The following is a 21,558-nucleotide window of genomic DNA, read 5'->3' as shown; positions in this document are numbered from 1 at the left end:
TTGACTTCAAGATGGCGCCGTGAGAGTGACTGCCTTTACAGCAGGCCCTGTATTTTGTTTTTCTACTTCTTTCTTTCCTTTCCTCTTGCTTTCACCACTTTGCAGCTGTGAAATGTCAATTTCTTCACTGTGAGACTAAAAAGGCTAATCCAATCCAATCCAGAATACATGAAAGAGTTCATTTCTTTATGTGTAAATTATTGTGTAAATTTTTATTTCGATACAATGTCCCTTGGCCTGAAAATGACACGAGAATTTTTTTCCTCAAAGAGGTGGCGGGAGGGCGGTTAAATAAAAAATAAACAAGTGAATAAATATTTAAAAAAATGATACTGGAGAATTGAGTTCGATTGCTCCTCCAGGGCTGAGCTGAACATTTCAATTACCTCCCGGGTAACGATAAAAAAGTAGAAAAGCCTTCTCAGAGCCAATATTTAAATCATCTGTCAGCGCAAGACAAACTCCCGCTGAACTTGGATTTGATGACGTATTTCACAAAACACACACGCACAAACACACACACACAAAAAAAAACCCAAACCCAAATTTCGTGTCTTCCACCACAGCGGCCACTCCCGCCCCCGCTGGCCCGCCACACGACAATCATCAACCGCATATGGAGCGGCGGTGCCGCCTGCGGGGAACAGGATTGAGGCACGGGCCAAAGCAGATGCAACCCAAGGGCCTCACCACTCAAAGGTGACGGATGCCGCACTGTTGGCTCGCGTGGGGTCCTCGCTTCGTGCATGTGCATGAGCAGATGAATGGGGAGGAGAGCCCAATGAATTGGGTCACACAAACCCCAACGTTACGGGCTCATGTGTTGAAAACGCTGGAGGAGCGCGCTTGGGTGGCTGCACGTGTCTCCAATTGGGGCAGAGCTTCACTAAGATTTTTTTATTTTTTGGTTGTATAGTTGGTTTTGCAGCGTACTGTTGTGTACTTTCTGCATATGATGATGAGGACCTCTGCGCTCCAACGGTGATAGGATCCAAATAGTGGAAATTTGCATGTCACCAACACCCAGAAAATGGATTTGGGGGCAGAAAAAAAAGTTAAAATTGAATGAAATATTTCTTGAAAAAAAGAATCAGTAAGTGTCTGCATAATAAATAAATGAATAAATAACTAAATAAATAAATAAATACCAAGATATTTAAAAACATTGACCCCCACATCCAAAAATAAATACATACAGTACATAAATAAATAAATAAATAAATAGATTAACTCACACACAAATAAAAAACAAATAAATAAATAAACGCATAATAAACAAACAAATAAAAACATTGACCCCCAAGCCCAAAAATAAATACATACATACATCAATCAATAAATAAATAAGTAAATAAATAATAAACAAAAATGAATAAATAAAGACATAAATAAACACACACAAATACATAAACAAACAAATAACGAAAGAAATACATAAATAAATACATACAGAGATAGATATTTAAAAACATTGGCCCACAAGCACAAAAATAGATACGTAAATAAATCAATCAATAAATAAGTAAAAAAAGCACATAAATAATAAACAAAAATGAATAAATAAATACAGAAATAAACATACATAAATACATAAATAAACAAATAAAGAAAGAAATACATAAATAAAGAAATACAGTAAAGTCTCGTTATATCGAAATTCTCGGGAGTCGGAAAAAATATCGATATAACCGGACTATCGATATATCCGATCCTGCGGCATGTAATTTTCTCCTTGCGTTCATAGAAATAGTATCGTAGTAAGCAGTACAATCGATATAACCGATATCGATATAACGAGACTTTACTGTACATACAGAGATAGATATTTAAAAACATTGACCCACAAGCACATAAATAGATACATACATAAATCAATCAATAAATAAGTAAAAAAAAGCACATAAGTAATAAACAAAAAGGAATAAATAAACACACACAAATAAATAAATAAATAAATAAATAAATAAATAAATGCTAACCTGCATCTGCCAAATCAAAGTGTACGGGGTACTTTACTGTATAGTTTAACAATTTATTAATTTTTTTAATTATTTAAGTTTGTTTTTTTTCCAAATTCTTGAAAATGTTGACCCGCAGGATGCATGTGTCCCCGAAATGTTTTGTATAAATTAGGACTATTAATTCAACACTGGAATTGGAATTGACCTGTTTGCAAGATAATCTGCATTAATTTCAGCATTCTTTGGATTTCCCTAAAAAAAATAAAAAATATCCCAGTGCATTTTAAGGCTGATTAATGATCAATGTATCTTGTCCAATGCCATTGTTTTATATCTGTGTAGGAAGTACACGGTTGCCTTCTATATTCTTAAATTAGAGTCGGACAGTAAACTCTGGATTTAAGAAAAATCCTCATTAGGTGGAATTTAGGTCAGTCGCTAATGGATCGTATGAGCAACACCATCCTGGGCTACGTTGACCTTCTTTGATTCATTAATTAGTAAAAAGAGATGGCACTTGGAAGCGCGGCATCTTTCTTTTGAAACAGATTTCAGTGAATGCCACGGGAGGCAAAAATCTGTACAGCTCCTGAAATGACATCTTCGTCTCTGGAATTCAAAATTACGACGCGCACCCTTGTTAAGTGTTCTTCGCGAAGAACTTTTCGATAAAATACTAAAAGAGTAAAAACGTCAAAGCCCACTCTACGCTCGGTTGTGCTCGGAAGTGATCCGATTAATGCATTTAGTTCAGTGTGGCAATATGGCAAATGGCTAGTGTTAGCATCTCTCCGAGTCGGCACAAGAGTGATTGATAGTTAGCTTCTGTAGGTTCTAGTCGTCAAAATACTGACTGATATGTATTCTCATTCAGAAAGAAATGAGCGACTGGTATGCGTCAAGTCACCTATTAAACACAATTTAGCAACAACCTCTCCTTGTTCTTACCCCGGCACGGATCTAGCTTGCGTGTTGTTAACACTTGCGCAAAACTGACGGGAAAGAGTATTCTGTGAGAAGGCCCTTTTACCTCGCCGCAGATAAGAAGACGGACGAGATCTGAAGGCAGATAGGTTTTGTCGGCTGTGCTTAGTCGATACCGTGCGGTGGAGGGCGGGGGGACCTCACTCCCAACCACCCTCCCACCCTAATAACGGCCGCTGTTCAGCCTAGAATTTCAAGAGATGGATGATTGTTTCGCGCCGCGCCAACTGGCACGATGCAAGTTGAGCTCAAGGTCATCTTGACTCATTTCCGGCTGGGACGGAGGCGTAGTGGGGTGTGGGGGGGGGCTGCAGACTGCGCTGTTTAATGCCCGTTACTGATTTGTGTTAATAGAACAAAGACGACAGCTGGGCACGAGGGAGCTGACGGGGTCGCCGCTTGATGCAACACCGCGGCGGGGCCGGGCGGCAACGCAGTGTAGCGTGGGTACGCAATGGCGCAGCACTTGGAGGTGCGTGGTGGGGGCGATTGCCGCTTCTCAGCTAATTGAATGCTTTTTTAAAGTGCTTTTAAATGAAATATATTATCCTGATTAGATTATTATTATTATTATTGTTGTTGAGGATGTCGTAGGTAGTTTGTATTTCGTTCTTGATTTTTGCTAAGCTACTTTAAAACTTATTGGGTTTTCGTTTTTTTTTTGTGAGGGGGTTGGCTCTAACGATGCTTTTGGCTCTAATGATGCTTTTGATTCAACTTGCAAAACACCTGTCGTATTGATCACACCATCATCGACCTCCCTCCCCACCCCGGCAACAGATTTCAGCACTTGACAATGCGGTATCTAAGAAACCCCGCCCCAGACTTGCACCACCTTTTTGGTGAAAGACCATATCACCCGTGACCTGCCTTCTAACCAATTTTCATTCATGAACAAAATAGATGTGATGACGATTGAACAGTCTTGCAAGGTTCTTTTGTAAAAGAATCCGGACGTGTTGAAAAGCGTGTGTCAAATACACTCCGTAGCCATGTGGGTGGAACCTTGTTCGCCGGTGAGCTACGAGGACCACTTGTCAGCTGGAAGGAACGCACTAATGCTCGCCTGAATGCAAGCACAAAAACTTAGCGGCGCTCTATATGCAGGCGCACGTTAGCCTGACAGTGTAACGACCACGCGTCCGAAAGGTGTGCGATGAAAAGAAAAACCTCTTTCTCGATTTTGTCTATAAAATTCGTGTCTAAGTGGAAAAGCCATTATGGTCTTAATCGGGTGAGCTACAGCTCCCCGAACCACTCAGCTTTTGCTGTCAGTGGCTAAATTAAGAGTCGTGTTTCCCCTGACAGACCAGACAAAAGACCTTCCTTACCGAGAAAGTGAATTTCTCCTGCAAACACAGACCTGTCTGAAGCTTCACAAATCACCCTGTGTAGCAAATAACGGACCGTGAACCAAAACAAATAAACAAGCGAGTGTTTGTGGCCCAATGTCGGGATCGTACATTCACCCGATCGCCCTGCAATCGAATTGGGGAGTCCCATCTTAAGTTCTGTTGCAAAGCATTTCAGACATTGGTTTTGAAAGTTTTTTGAGGTTGCAAACCCAAACAGTGAATATACACATTCATGAAACCCTTCATGGGTGAAAAAAATGAATAAAAGACATATATAAATAAATAACTAACACATAGAGACATAACATACATATACGGTGATACTCCGGCTTACGAACGCTTTAGTTTACGAACTTTTCGCCTTATGAACATTAAATTTGCGAGACTATAATCTTGGCATACAAACTAGTTTTCGGTGGACGAACCAAACCACACAGCGCCACGTTGGCTGACGGACTAGTGTTCCACACCCACTTTCTTTGAGTGCAGACGTGGTTTTCTATCGAGTGGAGTACATTTGCTATTATGGGACTGAAAAAGACCCCACCACAGGCTCGTGTTAAGCCAAAGAGGACACGAAAGAAAATTACGGTCGAGCAGAAGGAGATCATCGAGAAACACGAACGAGGTGTGCATTTGTGTGACTTAGCGTCCAAGTACCAGTATGCTAAGTCAACCATTGCTATGTCTGGCTAAGGCTGTTTCTGTGTTGTCTAATCATCGGTCTCAGGCAATAGAAGAGGTTGAAAAACTTCTGTTGGTTTGGATTAATGAAAAGCAGCTAGCAGGGGACAGTGAGTGAGGGTATTATCACAGAGAAAGCACGGCAACTTCAGTTGGATATCATCAAGAGGCAACTACATCAACGACCATAACAAAGGTAACTAAAACGACTTTATTATACATTACAGTTTATTTAGTTAGCATCTCTGCGAGCATTCTCACTAGTTTTTTGTTTTATAGCTCTGATTTACTTTCTGCCCATATGTTCACGAGTTAATATTCAGTCCATGTTCCATTTTTCTTACTGTAAGATCTGGAGCACAAACAATGTTGACATCTGGTCTAGTAATGAATTGCGCATTTCAACCGGTCATTCTGCCACTCATTGAGTGTTAGCCCGCGGGTGAGTGGGGGCAAAGCTCAACACCAAGATAAAATAACAACCGTGAGAACACCAATATCAATGGGATCATCAATTTGAGAACATTTTGAGTCAATATTTCAAGCAGAAGAATTGATTCGGAATACCATGGGCAGATGAGACATGACGTGGCAACAGAATGGCTAAAATCGCCAAAGAGAAAGAGGCTACAAAATCAGTAACACATTTAAATATATATCGTACAATTTCACAGAACAAATATTCATTTGTAAATCGTGTTGCAGTAAGGGGGCCAGATTTGTCCCGCCGCATTATTTTAAGTGGCCCGCGAAAGCAAATTATGCACTGAATTATCAACTTTTATGATGATTATTAAAATATGAACAAACATTTTAACTGTGTAGCTATGTAATAAATAATTAATATAAAAAGTAAATAATGTGTTTGGCCATTCAACGCGACCAACCAAGTCAATGCGGATTTAGGAAGCTAACTTTTGTGATGGGGCGGGGGAACAAGAGGGGGGTGGGGGGTGCGTACAAGGACATCAATCTGGATGGCGAGCAAATGCTCTGCATCCAAATATGATTGCCGGCTGACATCGTGACCTGATTTACACGCCCTCGGTAACACGACGACGACTATCCCGCTTACGACCCGTGACCCGGACTGCTCCGTACAAGAACTACGAACGGTGGGGCGAGACGGGGGAGCAGGGGCGTGGGGGTCAGACAGCTGCGCAGCTCAGCGCACTGGAGAAAGAAACGACACCACCACCACTGCGCGGACCCATTCAACCATTCATTAGCCTGCAGGTCGTCAAGCGCACGGCCAAACGCGTCACTGTGTGAGTGGAGGGGGTTTTGGGGGGCGGGTAGGGGGGGGGTCTCCGTTTCCCCAATATGTCAAGTTGTGATTCATGAACATCGGGTATTTGTGCATGACTTGGATCTGTGCTGCATCTAAACATTTCAATGTTATGACATGGGGTTTTGGGGGAAGGGGGGTTGATGTATGATATCGACATGATGTGTTTATTTCACATTCGTCCAAATAAAACGACCTGTAGTGTGCGTAGACTGAATGTGAGACGACGTTGGACAACAGCATATGTCTTTAGAAGGATAACATTCAACTTGACAACCTGGATTTTAGCCTTAACCAACAATATGATCATTGTTTTAAGCTTTAATTTAAATTTTCATCTGCGCCTCTGAAGTGTGCCAATTCATGACCGGTCCGCAGCCCATTTTCATTCATCAGCCAGCACACGTCCTGTCCATAAATCTTGACACGGTGCGGAGCTGTCGTGCATCCCTTATGTCGTGCATAAGCACCATGACACTAACTTAAAAAAAACAAAAAGAGAGCCGGCGAGTCAGAAGTCACTCACCTTTTTCCCGACAAAGTGTCCCATGTATGCGTTTTAATCCATATCGCCGTCCTTTTCGTGTGAGCGCGCCAAGTGAAAAGCATGCAGAGAGCGTGGAGAAGAAAATCCATTTGTTAATTCCATTTACCGGAGCACACAAGGTGGGAATCACATTACCGCGCTCTTTTCAAACTAATTTACTGCCCGAATCGAAATTTGCGTAAAGCTCTATGTTGTTCTTTCCTACTGCGCTCTCTCCCCCTCTCCCTCACTCCCTCTCTCTCTCGCTCTCTCTGCAGCTCTGAAGTTGCCTGGTTACCCCTGTTTCTCATTCAAGGAGGCTGAGGCGCTGCATGCAGCGGCCAATCATCACGGCAGCCGGAGAGATTAACTATTTCTTGGCTTCACAATTCTAGTTTGAGGCTAAAATGAGGAGAAGGGGAGTGGGCGGAGAATCTGGGCCCCCGGTGAGAAGAGAAAAAAAATTAAAATGCATAGCGAATAATGGAGGGATGCTGTGGAGGTGGAATATGAGGGGGGCTAAAATGGGGATGGGGCGGGGTGTGTGTGTAGGGAGGGATTTAAATACTTTGGAAAAATAAAAGCACTGGAGAGGGAGGGGTGGACCAATTTGCCACTTGTCACCAGATCCCACGCTTGCAGCATGCTATGCAAACTGTGGAGTGCTCCTCTCGTCCTCAATTTTTCCCTCTGTCGCTTTGCAGGCTACATACAACCACGACTCTTATTTCTCACAACTCAAAAAAAAAAAAAAAAAAAAGCAATCCATCAAGGTAAACGATCACCGCCCCTCCCACTTTTTTTGTTTTAAATCAGCTATCCATCAAACCAATCCAACACACTCACTCCCTCCGTCCCAGTCCTGTCGTCTCATCATAGGCAGTATCGATTTCAATTTCCCCTACAGCTGGGCCAAAAGGTGCAAGGGAGCGAGCCAGGTTAAACCAGACAACCCTACCCCCACTCCCGAAGTCCGTGGTAAAGCCCACTATTATTCATGCATACAACAGATTTAAAGGACAACCAACACCATTTTTTTGTTTCCTAACTGACATCAGAAAAACGTTTGATAGCATCTAAAATACCCAAAACACGCAGGTTGATATTTTTAGTCAAATGCAAAACACCAATAAAAATTACTTAAAGTGTCCCAAAACTACTTCAAAATGACCTCGGAAATGGCGAGTTTCGAAAGATCCCACCTCCTTGTTCGTGACGTCACGCCAGGACGTCTTGCCTCGCTCTAGAATCAAAACAATGGCTTCAGATTCGTAGAAGATGCTTTCTTGTTACTCATCCAGTTATGAATATGATTTAAATACAGTAAAGTCTCGTTATATCGATATCGGATATATCGATAGTCCCGGTTATATCGATACTATTTCTATGCACGCACAGAGAAAATTACATGCAAACAGGGTCGGATATATCGATAGTCCCGGTTATATCGATATTTTTTCGGCCTCCCTTGAATATCGATATAACGAGACTTTACTGTAGTTCTGAAGAGGAAAGCATAAATGTTTGCAATCGATTAAGGAAGTCTTTCTGGGTCATTTAAGGCATCAGGACTGATGTGTAGCTCCCAGAAAATGCACAAGATGGCGTCCAAGCTCCGTTGGAAATGGGCTGATTTGTCTGATGGGAATTTGTGTCAACTAGTATCAAATAGTAGTCTTGGTGCAACACACGATTCACCATCGCGCTATTTATGTGATTTCCTTCTAATTTTGCCATCAACACGATGTTTTCAGACCAAACTAAGTACCCAAAATGCATTGTGTGTCGTTTTCTCGGTCAGGGGCGTTCCTGACGTGACGTCACGTCAGGAATCGTCACCAACTCGAAAATAAGACTTTCTGAATATTCAGCGCGAGTCTTAAAGCGTAAATATATAGCTATATGCGGTGGAATCTTTGTAAAATACGCTCAGTAGAAGTCATTTGAAGTTATTTTACAAATTATGGACACAACTTGTCCGGAGGGGTCGGTTGTCCTTCAAGGAACTACTACGGGAGCAACACTAAGTCAAAATGGATAAAAATATGGAGTGAATTATCTCGTCACGTAACTTGATGGCATATATGGTGGTACCGTTGCTTTATACAAAAATGTCAAGTGACAAAATGCTTCTACTGGAAAATATTATCTCTAGTTATGAAAAAATATTCAAGATACAAAAGTTAAAAATACATTATGGGCTATTGGTCTGCTCTGAGTTTCCTGAACGCAACATACGTATAGCTAGTTTGACGTATATGTGATCGCTCACGATGTAGATGCTAGCTGCGGATATTTCTGAAGGATTGATAAAAGTCGACAAAGCAAAAGATCCCTGGATTGGTTCCTTAGAAAATGCCATCTTGGAACGGATTAGGGCACTTATATGAAAACAACATCTCTCGTCGAAAATTTCTTCTGTAACCAATTAACTTGTTCATTGCCATTCCCAAATTTAGTCGGGAATTATGACATTCCTGAATTTGTTTAGGTTTTGACTTTTTTTTTGCTGAGGTGCCGATAAAGCGCTGGCCAGACCTCTGGCAATGTTTTCCCTTCCACAAGGGGCAGCATTTCCCTTTTTTCCCCATGTTAGTGCTTTGTTCCAGCTTCAGCTGTCGTTAAAGCGCTGTATTAACATGTGTATGTATTGCATTGTATTTCGGACAGCTGCCCTCATTTTAAGATCATCCAACTCCAGACCTAAATAGTTTAGGAATTAACATTTTTTTCTGATGAAAGAAATGAGTGTAAGGTTTGTTAAGATGCATTGAATGTTTATGAAGTCCGAAAACTCAATAATCTGTGCGTCCTGCAATTTGAGTGAAAATGACCAAAACTCTGGCACTGGAGTGGAGACATTTTTGCACATCCTCTGGCATTGAATTAGTTAATTTTGTAAATAGAGGTACTTCAAAATGTCCGCAAGAGTTTGGATGGATTGCGAGATTCCTCAAATTCTGCCATTCTGTCCACCTTTTCAGAAAATTGTTAATGGAGAGATTTCAAGAATATTTTGGTCAAGCGAAAAATACATGAACTCATTCCCTGCCAGACGACGTGCAAAAATGTGTCCACTCCAGTGCCAGGGTTTATTCTCATTGTCACTCAAATTGCAGGACCCACAGAATATTGCGTTTTCAGACTACATAAACATTCAATGCAGCATAAGAAACCTTACTCTCTTCTTTCATCAGAAACAAGAGTTAATTCCTAAATTATATGGGTCTGGCGTTATGTGATGTTGAAGTGAGGGCAGCTGCGCAAAATACAATGGGATACAATTCATGCATGTTGGTTTATATAGCGCTTGAAAAAACTGCTGAAAAATTGCCAGAAGCCATAGCCAGTGCTTTATTGCCACCCAAACAAGAAAAACAAAACCTGAATTCGGGAACGACGTTCTACGTCCTATTTTCAATTCCCAAATGAATTTGTGAATGGCAATGAATGAGTTAATTTTTATAAATAGAGGCACCACTGTACTTCAAAATGTCCACAAGAGTTTGGATGGATTACGAAATTCCTCGAATTCTGTCAGGCAGGCATTTCAGTGAAAAAAAAATAAAAAAAATAAAGATTCATGAAAGAAAAAGAGGTCTCGGATAAATTCCTTATTGCAGGATGCCAGTCATTCCCCCCACCGCCACTCTATCCCCCCAGCCCCCCCAAAACAACTTCAAGTGAACAAAATAAAAAACAACAAAACATTTTCTTCATGGGGCTGGCTTCTCTCCATCCCACCAGATTATGAATGACAACAACAATGTTGGGGTCATCCCTTCCCCCCACAGAACAGCAACACTGGATGTAACACACGCACGCACACTGTAAAGTCTCGGCACGTCCACATCCACTTAGTTGATGATTGACATGCAGCTCTCGCCTTGCGCAGAGCTTTAATCCCACTGCGTTCACAGATGGACTCGGTCTTCCTCCTCCCTCTTTTGTGTAATGTCACCAGCATGTTACACATTTACACACAGACACACACACACACACACACACAAACATTACAGTACCTTTTACTTTTGTTTACGGGCGAGTGGGGGAGAGGCAGTGTGAGTTCTAATCCCCCTCTGTAAACCTCCCCTCCTTTTACCACCCTGTTGCCATACATACAGACCCGCACGCAAGTGGAGGCAGGCAACAACTGACGGTCATTAGAAGAAGAAAAAATAGACTTAAAACAAAGGAGGTCAGTGTCAGTAGAGGAATCGGGCAGCTGGGTCCTGTGAGGCGAGCGTTAATCCCCATTTTGAAGGGCCCGGAGATAAACGGGAAGGCTTGCGGTTGAAACCTTTGAAGAGACGCATGTATGGCTCATTGTGGCACATTGTGGCACCTTGCAAGCATTCACCTCCTAATCGTTCCCTCCGTAGGCCGTGCTCATTGATTGCAACACTGTGATATTAGCATGAAATAGGAGGGGGCCACATTTGATGTCCCCCAGCCCCCCGTCGCTAATCCTGTTCCTCCTTTGCAAATGTTTTGATTTGCATGTAGATAGCGTTGATGCTGATAATGGCTGCAAGCTGCCTTGGAAAAAAAATCAGGCAAAGCGATAAAATTCAGCGACCAGATCCCCAGACACCCCCCCCCCCCCAAAAAAAAAAAAAAAAAAAAAAACAAAGAGGAAAGTCATCACCCTCACATGGCGGTTAATCTCCCTCCAATCCAGAGATTAGTGCAGTCAAAATTTCCATCGCAAATGATTAGTGGTCTCCCAGAGGAAAAATGGTGAACGGGTGCCCCCCCCCCACCCCGTCTCACCCCCCACATGAACTTGATTCCTAAGAAGCAGCAACAGACTAAGTACGCATTAGAAATGGCGCTCGCGTCGTATCGAATGGGGTTTTGCTAGCTTGTCAGGAAGCGGATTCCTCATGCCGATAATTTGTCCAAACGATTCTAGAAGATCACGGCTTGGAGTTGAAGCGGATTTACGTGAGACAGGAAATGTGAGACAATCAGTTGTCGTCAATGGATGCTACAGCTTCGTGTTTGATTTCAACATTTAGATTGTAGCAGACGTGCACAGTTCACCATGACATCCCTGATCCACTGGTGAAAATGACGTTTTGATTCTCTTCTCTTGCTTGATTGAATGACTGTCTGTGTCTTTGTGTTGTCATATTATTTTGTTCTTTTGACTTCAAGATGGCGCCGCGAGAGTGGCTGCCTTTCCAGCAGCTCCTGTATTTTGTTTTTCTACTTCTTTCTTTCCTGTTCTCTTCCTTTCATCACTTTGTTGCTGTGAAATGTAAATTTCTCCACAGTGAGACAAATAAAGGCTAATCCAATCCAATCCAAGATCTAGAAGGAAATTCGACACCCAGGGTTTTTGAGGGGTTCGGTTCCCTCATATTTTTGCATTAGAACTGATTAGTATTCTGGTCAAGCCACCAGGGAGAAGCCCGGTGTCGATAAACGAGACGTGACCTTTGACCCTCACTGTCGGGTTATTGAAAAGCTGCCTTGTGCTACAGGAAATTATTTCTCGAGTAGCCAATCAAAAATATGACTGGGGTACTCTTCAGGTGCCAAGCCAGATCTGAAATTGAGTTGGTTATTGATAAATTATGAATATAATCAAAATGTTCAAGAATCAACGAGTGGATTTTTTTTCAACATTTACGTTGCCATATTTTGCCATTGTGGCGACTTGCACGAAAGCCAAACAGACGCTCATTCGTCACATGCAGTCGCAACAGATGTCCCTTCAAGGTCACAGACGATATCATCCACATATCATTTGCTGGCAGCACGGTGAAGAAGTGGTTAGCCCGTCTGCCTCAAGAGATTCCGTATATCCCTGTCGCGGTTCCTTACTTTGTCATCGTACAATTTTATTCTCCGCGTCAGTTCCGCAAGGCTACCGTGGAAACTAAGAGCAATTAGGCTAATGTCCGGTTTTGACGAACGAGCTGTTCATTTTGCCAAAGTAGTCTGAAATCCAAGAACCGCGCAGCCACAGACCATGCGCGCAGATTCCACCCACACGCCACTGTGATAAATTTGTCGCGAGGACATAAAGAATGTGACAGGATGTGATTTATGGTGTCAGAAAGGAAGGAAAACGCGGGTAAATGAGGGGTGTGCGGAGGAGACCAAGTTTGCAAGTGTCAGTGTAACTTTTGCTCCCATCAAAAGACGATGATGAATATATTCATGGGTGGGCGATGCTGCCAAGTCAAGGACAACCGCCATGTAATTATCCAATAAACTTGGGAAGTCATTCATTCTAAATTCAAACTATTTAATTAAAATATGCAAATATTCTGCCATAACCCATGATTCGTAATGTAGACAAAGTTTGAGGGATGTTTTGACACTTCAGGTCACACACATGCATTTGTTTGAGTATCTGTGTGGGGACAAATAAATAAAAAAATATTTTTAAAAAATCCAAGATACCAACTTCAACTAAAACCATGACAAATGGATCACGCTTATTGTGTTGTCGTTTTTAGTTGCATTCTGAATTTCATTTTTAAACGTGGGATACTGCGCATATGTCACTTTCTGGGACGAAGTCATGTAATTATCCAAAAAACTTGGGAAGTCATTCATTCTTTAGTCAAGCTATTTCATTCAAATATGCAAATATTCAGTCAGAACTCATGACTCGTAACGTAGACACAGTTTGAGGGACATTTTGACACTTCAGGCCACACACATGCATTTGTTTGAGTATCTGTGTGGGGACATAAAAATAATAGTTTTCAAATACAAGATACCAACTCCAACTAAAACCGTGACAAATGAATCACGCTTAATGTGTTGTTTTTAGTTGCAGTCTGAATTTCATTTTTAAACATTGGGATACTGCGCATGCGCCACTTTCGGGGAGTAAGTCATGCAATTATCCAAAAAACTTGGGAAGTCATTCATTCTTTCGTCAAGCTATTTCATTCAAATATGCACATATTCAGCCATAACTCGTGACTCGTAATGTAGACAGAAGTTTGAGGGACATTTTGACACTTCAGGCCACACACATGCATTTGTTTTTGTAGATGTGTGGGGACATGAAATGAAAATATTTTTACAATCTAAAGTACAAACTACAACGAAAACTATGTGACTAAAGAGTCACCCTTAATGTGTTGTCATTTTCAGCTGCAGTCTAAATTTCGTTTTTAAACGCGAGATGAGGAAGATGAAGACATATGCGCTGGCAAGATTAGTATTAGAAGTATTAGTCTGAACTATAGCGATGGGCATGAGTCAGAAATGATCCGCTCGTGATCCCAAATGGGAAAGCGGTACGGCCTCATTAAATCATCCACGATGATGTAACATAAAATGGCGGCATCGAAATGAACCCAAAAGTCTATAGAAACATTTGGTGTTCCGCTTCAAAGAACCTCTCGTCTCCTATTTGTTTTTTCGAACTTCAATTTTTATTTTGAGCCTACTCTCTCTGCGGGGTGACTTTGAGAGTGTAGATAGAAGCGTTCGAGCCTGCGTCGAGCGCGGCACCGGGATAGCCGGTTTCCAGTGTTTAAGACCCCACAAGGCAGGTAAAACGGGACCACGTACGGGTACACGCACACTCCCACGGCCCGGCAGACGCATAGCACATCTGTCTCCATCGCACATCACTGATTTACTGAACACATTTGCGTACGGCGGCGGTGACTTAAGCGAGCTGATGCCTTCAGAGCGGCAGAAGAGGAGTTGGAGAGACATTACACATATAATTGGATTTCATTTCAACCATGTGAGAGGATAGGGGGTGAGGGAGGGGGGTCCTTGGCTTTGGGGGGGTGTTGTCATCACTCTGGAGAAAAAAAAGGCCTGTCAAAATACCATCATTGTATTTACTGCGCTGGATCGTTTGTGTACATGTGTATTTATGCCTGTTTGTGTGTGTGTGTGTGTGTGTGTGTGTGTGTGTGTGTGTGTGTGTGTCGTGTGTGTGTGTGTGGGGGTAGTTTACACAATTTGCCTTGGCGTGCGTCAATGTGTTTTTCAGTGTGTCGTGTAGGAGTGTATTACGCATTTCAAAGCATGAAATCCCCAGACACATATGCACAGGACAAATGAATATGGAGGGATGGAGTGGGGGGGGGGGGGGACTGGGTGGGCTTTCCCTGATGCGGCTCCAGAGTGGCCAAAGGAGAAGGTGAAAGGGTATTGATGGACTTTCATCTGCACCTGCTCTCACAAGCTAAATAAATGTGAGATGAGTAAATTTGCTTGAACAGGCAATAATTTACATTTGGACTACAAGTTATCATTGGAGTGGGGAAAGTGTTATACAACATTGTCAATCCACGGAGCTCCTCGAAACGAGGAGGCCCGAGGCAGCAGCAGGGGAGCGGGGGGGAGGGGGTTATCGATTTTCCCCTCCCGTTTCATCGAAATGACTGCAAGCTTTGGCAGGCACACCTCCATGCGCATTTCTACTTCTTCTTCACGCTTTGGTGCACACACGAGCAGATACGCGCAGCTGCCACACACACCTCTCAGTGTCTCGTTGACATATATATTCAACCACCCACACGCACTTTACACGACACGCAGGCGAGCGGGAGACGCACGGCGGCGAGGTGACATGGGGGGGTGAGTTTTCCATCTCACAGACCCACGCGTGATAGGCTGTCCCGAGACACTCTGGTCATTGGCTGTTGAGGTGATGCGCAGCCAAGCTCGTGAGAACGAGAATCCGAATTTGGGTGTTGCAAAAGCTGCAGGAATATGGGCAAATCTGACATCTGGAGACAACATCCTTCTCCCACCAAATACTCGTCCCATCCTGTTTCTGCCAAGCTATTGTTTAGCGAGTTAAAAAAAAAAAATCTGGCACAATATGGCGCTCCACATTACACAAATAGAACCAGACTCGTCTCTTCTTATATTTTGAGGCTGTGACCCACTTTTGATTTGTGCCACCTGGGGCGTCACCGTGATATGGCGCTTTGCAGAGACCAACTGTAAATCCTAATAATTACCACCAGAAGCAAGCTGCCGGTATTTCCCGCCGGGTTAGCTGTGTTCCATTTGCAACCTGTTTGGTGTAAGCAAGAAGCGACAACGAGATTGAGCGAGAAGGCGACACTTGTGTTCCAAAACACGAGGAGGCTTTACTGGAACGGTTTGACACAGAGACGTAGGTGTATGACAAAAAAATGAAAAATGGATGCAGTAGAGGGGGTTGAATATTGCCCTAGCTGACATTCCTCGTCATGGAGTGCAGCATGACGAAAGGTCCCTGCCATAACCTGGCTGGTGAAGAATAAGGCAGATGTGGGATGGCGTTTAAAAAAAGAAAAGAAAATTGTATATACAAATACATACAGACATATACACACACGTATATGCATATACACATACACACACACACATATATGCATATACACATACACACACACGTATATGCATATACACACACGTATATGCATATACTATACACACACACACATCTATATATATATATATATATATATATATATATATATATATATATATATACACACACATATATATATATACACATATATATATATATATATATATATATATATATATATATATATATATATATATATATATATATACGTATATATATATATAAATACATACATACATACATATACAGTAAAGTCTCGTTATATCGATATCGGTTATATCGATAGTACCGCTTATTACGATGCTATTTTCATTTCCCTTGCACATTTCTAGTCTTTTTATGTATAATTAGTACCGTTTAGTACGATACCCGGTTATTATGATAATATTGCCCTAGCTGACATTCCTCATCATGGAGTGCAGCATGACGAAAGGTCCCTGCCATAACCTGGCTGGTGAAGAATAAGGCAGATGTGGGATGGCGTTTAAAAAAAGAAAAGAAAATTGTATATACAAATACATACAGACATATACACACATGTATATGCATATACACATACACACAGACATATATGCATATACACATACACACACACGTATATGCATATACATATACACACACGTATATGCATATACACATACACACACACGTATATGCATATACTATACACACATATATATATACATATATATATATACACACACACATATATATATATATACACACATATACATATATATATACGTGTGTGTGTATATATATATATATATATATATATATATATAAATTAAAAATCAAATGTCAGTTGGTAACAGCGCTGTGTTTTAATCATAGTCAAGGGGCCTCCTTAAGATGCCAACATCCTAGGGTAGAGGGGGGGCGGGTTGGTGGGTGGTGTCTTAAAAAATAATGCAGCAAAGAGAGCCGCGTTGCAATGCAGCATGAAAAATGCCATCTATCTGCAGTGACTCAGACGCTGAATTGACGGTAAAGACGAATATATTTAACCCTGCTACGACTGTCTGTCTCCCCGTCTCGTTTTCTTGCTCACACTGCGAATGCACATACACTATGGGCAAAAAAAAAAAACAGGAGGAATGACAGTGAGTCACTTGCTCCTGCTCCATTCTGAAGACTTTTTGGCATTCACCAGTTACTGTGTTCAGATCCCTTTCTGCTCATGATCCATCTCGAGAGACTTCAGACATGCCCCATTCTCATCCGCGGTCGACATCAAACAGATGTGAGCCCCCTCCCTACCCCACCGCTTGGCTAATCTGTTCATTCCGCCTTCCCTGGTTGAGATACACAGCGAGGATGGTGGGCTTCAAGGTTTAAATCGTTCAGGGGGGTCAAATCCATTTTCTGAGACGGTCAATGGCAAAGGGCTTTGTAATGAAAACATACTTCGTACACTGTGAACAAGAATCACGACTCCATTTTGTCCAGCATAGATTCTACAGTGTGATGCATCATAGTTGAATTCTCCCTCTCCCCCCAAAAATATTTAGAGTATGCATGAGCGAGCATGCACGCATTCATACTTAGTGGACCATAGAGAAGATAAGGGAGGCACGTGAAAATGAACTCTCATTTGTTGGAGCAAAAATGATGTATCTTGTGATGTGGCAGATGCTAAAAACGACATTTAGCATTTAGCAGCATGCAAGAGGTGCGACGCGGGGAGCATTTTCTGCTTCTGCAGTGAATGGAAAGAACTTGATTTTGAATCTTTGAAATGATCGTCTTGTTGCATAGCGTAGGCTATGGTCCTTGAGGGAGGAATTGGACTTGTTTCCACTCTGGAGTTGCTCAGGTAGGAAAGGAAAGAGCCCTCGATGAGAGCCCAAGTTCTGCTCTTGGACCATTTTGTGGTCATCACGGGATTTTCCATCCTGAACACCAAACATAAGGCTGCCCATATGTGCACTTGGCGCCAGGACACTCCGGGCCGCAATTTGATAATTGACCTTGGTGTGTTGGCTGCGATGATGGGGAAGATGCCGAGCCAACATGGCAGACCCGTGCGTTTTGTGGGATTCTGCTGGGAACGTCGCGGGTGAAGAGAGGGACGTTCAGTCTGAGTGGACCGTGTTACAGTCTGCATGTGAGGACATCATCTGTGTCTTGGGTGTAGTTTCCCTATTTTAAACCGAGACAAAGATTATACTATCGTAGCATTTCACACAATATAAGTCACAGATTTATTACCCTTGAATAATTTTTGACACCAATGTCACAAATTTTTATTTATTACACCGTTGCAGTGATTTTTGACTCCTCACCGACGCAATATGGAGACATGGAAAATCCACATAAACTACTGTCACGTCAGGAGTTTCATCTCAGGCTTCCCTCAACTTGAACTCAACTCCGATGGGCAGATGCGCCCTCTCATTCATTCAACTCAACCAATGGGACGCAGCTGTGAGGCCGACATGCCACTGGCACCAAAGCAGCACATTTCCGCATGCTTGGAAAGGTGTAAGCTGAGTACACACGGCATACGCAACTATATACACACACACACAGTGCATATACATACATACACATACTATACATTAGATAGATAGATAAATAGATATCTAGATAGATAGCTAGAGAGCTAGATGAAGCTAGAGCCATTTAATATAATCGTATAATCAGAGCTTCAAGTCCAGAGTTGGCTTTGACTTTTGAAGTGTCTTCTTCCAGAACATTTTCAAACTTCTGGAACATTAGATAGCTAGTGATGATAGCTAGATAGATAGCTATATGATAGCCAGATAGCTATATGATAGCACGATAATAGCTAGATAGCTAGATGATAGCCTGATAGTTACATATATAGCTACATAGATAGCTACATATCTGGCTAGATAAAAAGATAGCTAGCTCAATAGCTCACTAGTTAGCTAGATAGATGCTTTATACACATGCAAACAGCAACAAATTCCACCCCACAAAGTGTAGCCCGTTTGCTAGTTCGCTAGCATGACTTAAAATCCTTGTTTATTTTTCGATATTTCTTTGTTTATTGAAGTCACATTTTAAAACACCCTGCACTCAACATTGGGACACGTTCAATCTTTTGTTATAAGTAAGGGGAACATGTTTTTCAGTCAGTCAATGCCGAAGAGCGTTTGAAAGAATGGGATATGTCACACGATATGGTAAGAGTGATAAAAAAATTGACTTTCACATCTGTCGACTCAAAAAATAATACATTTTTCAGGCTACACCTGGATGACTACAGCATTCCTATTTAAGGTAACCATGGCAACAACGTGGGACAACTAGGGAGGGCAGTGAAAGGAGCGAAGGTCAAGGGGTTGAGTGCTGTTCGGCGAAGAAATCAAATCTGCTCTTTGCGTAGACAGCAGCTTTGAAGATTGATGTCTGGCAGGGCGGTGGGAAGGAGGGGCGTGCGCCGCTATTTTCCTTCAGAGGTTAGGCCTTCCCTGACCCAGGCAAAAAAATAAAGAAAAAATAAAAATACGCCGGCCGTGCCCATTCCCAGAAAAGTTTCCATCTGACCGACGCATCCCACAAACCTATCTTCAAATATCACAAAACGTCTTGTGGAAAGGTTAGATTTATTCCAGCCGACTTTCTTTCAATCACTTTGTCTCTTTTGCCCGAGCAAGCCTACAGGTGGTCGCTTATTTCGCCGGTTGCCACGGCAACCACCCACAGAAAGCGTTTAAAAGATGAGGGGAAAAGGCCCTTTTACTTACCTTTTGAGGGGCAGCTCCTTGCATGATTGCTGGCGTGGGCGTTTTCTTGATCGCTAAGTGCGTATGAATTCTGACTTATTAAAAAAAACGCCCATAACAAAACGGATATGAGACCGGGCAATGTCGAGCCGGCCCAGGTGGGCTACGTTTGCCCCTCGGGGCGAGTCCACAGATGGGCTAAAACCGCGAAGGGCTGAGTTGGAGGGAACCGGGCACAATCTTGGCACGGGCAGGACAAGCCATCTGCTTGTAGGAACCGCTCGGTTCTCAGAGCCGCGCCACAGATGGACAGCCTTCGGAAAGGTGATGGTCGTGACGGGGGTGGCCAAGCAAAACCGCGTCACTGGCGGGACCGTACGGGGGATCATTACTAGATTGCTTATCGGCATGACCTCATTGTCCACCCCCACTTTTTTTTGGTGCATAACAGGCGCTCGCCAGCGGTTGCCGAGTCTCTAATCTGTTAGGATGCGGCGGAGCATCTCCGCTGGGGGTTTGGGGAAGTGGATTTGTAAGAGAAACACCAGTAAGCCTGGCTCCCCCGCCGTCTTAATGGCAGATTAGAGCATTAAGTCGACAAACACGGGAGCCGCTGTGAAGGAAGGAGCGGCGCTGAGGTGTAGCATCACACTGCGCCGAAGATTTGACAGCCGTCAAAATGAAATGGACACAAATGAAACGAGGCCCACTTAATGGTCCACCTGTTAATTCACTGGGGGCATAGATAGATAGATAGATAGATAGATAGATAGATAGATAGATAGATAGATAGATAGATAGATAGATAGATAGATAGATAGATAGATAGATAGGGTCGAATGTACGCTGGCGCGCTTTTGGCTGCCGCTGTTCGCCCGCAAACATTTTGGCTTCTTTTTGGTTTTTACGATTCCTGTACCACTGGAAATACTCGACAGTCACCAGAGGAACTTATGGTCGAACTCCAATCCGCTTTGGCTGTCGGATCGTCTCGTGATTCCGGTCGTTTATCCGGACCGCGAACGAGAACACGGACGAGAACAAGTACCATCTCCACCCACCTGTACCCGCTGTTGAGGGCTAACCTGGGCGCTGCCTGTCTCTGGACGTTGCTGGTTGCTATCATGTCGCTCCTCCAACGACCCATTGGACGGCTGCAGTATTCGGCGTCAGAGCTGCTTGAACTCCGCTCCCGGTGGACGAGCGTGCCACAGGCGATTTTCCGATTCCCGGCCTTGCCGGAGGTATATCCACGGCGGATCACGTCGAGACTTTCACCTCGACGACTCCAAGGATATCACCTCCCTGTGGTCATCTTTCCGCCGGCCACGCAGAGGTTACAGCCGCTCCGTGCAACACCGTGTGTTGGCCGGCCTGGCTAGGTCGGCCAATGCCCCTCAAAATGACACCACCAGCGTCACTTTCGGCCTCCTGAACATCCGCTCGCTTACGGGTAAGGGTTGTCTTATCCAAGACATCCTTAGTGACCGTAAGCTGGACTTCTTCTGTTTGAATGAGACCTGGCAAACGGCGGGGGACTTTTCCGAGTTGAACGACACGACGCCACCTGGGTTTGTTTACCTCTAAAAACCCCGCCTCTCGGGCCGCGGAGGCGGTCTCGCGATATTTTACCGCGAGATCTGGAAAGTCACTCAAGTACCAGTCCCGGAAACTCTCTCATTTGAATGCCTTGCGTGTCAAATTTCT

At 43.0% G+C, this 21,558-nt stretch overlaps 1 protein-coding gene across 4 annotated transcripts in view; it reads right to left on the bottom strand.

The window, feature by feature from the left end:
- dab1b (DAB adaptor protein 1b) overlaps positions 1 to 21,558 on the bottom strand; it is an 86,165-nt gene that overhangs the window by 36,546 nt on the left and 28,061 nt on the right. For 3 of the 4 annotated variants that reach the window (XM_089007386.1, XM_089007389.1, XM_089007387.1), the window contains exon 1: positions 6,799 to 7,284. The exons of the other annotated variant lie outside the window; for it this stretch is intronic. The gene's annotated coding sequence lies outside the window, so the exon portion shown is untranslated. Of the gene's footprint in view, positions 1 to 6,798; positions 7,285 to 21,558 lie in introns of those variants that run through there. 4 annotated transcript variants of the gene reach the window in all.

Source organism: Hippocampus bargibanti, linkage group LG11, assembly GCF_051943395.1.
Source record: "Hippocampus bargibanti isolate YZ-2025 linkage group LG11, ASM5194339v1, whole genome shotgun sequence".
In the NCBI taxonomy this organism is placed as follows: domain Eukaryota; kingdom Metazoa; phylum Chordata; class Actinopteri; order Syngnathiformes; family Syngnathidae; genus Hippocampus; species Hippocampus bargibanti.
This window is presented reverse-complemented; position numbering and strand designations above follow the sequence as displayed.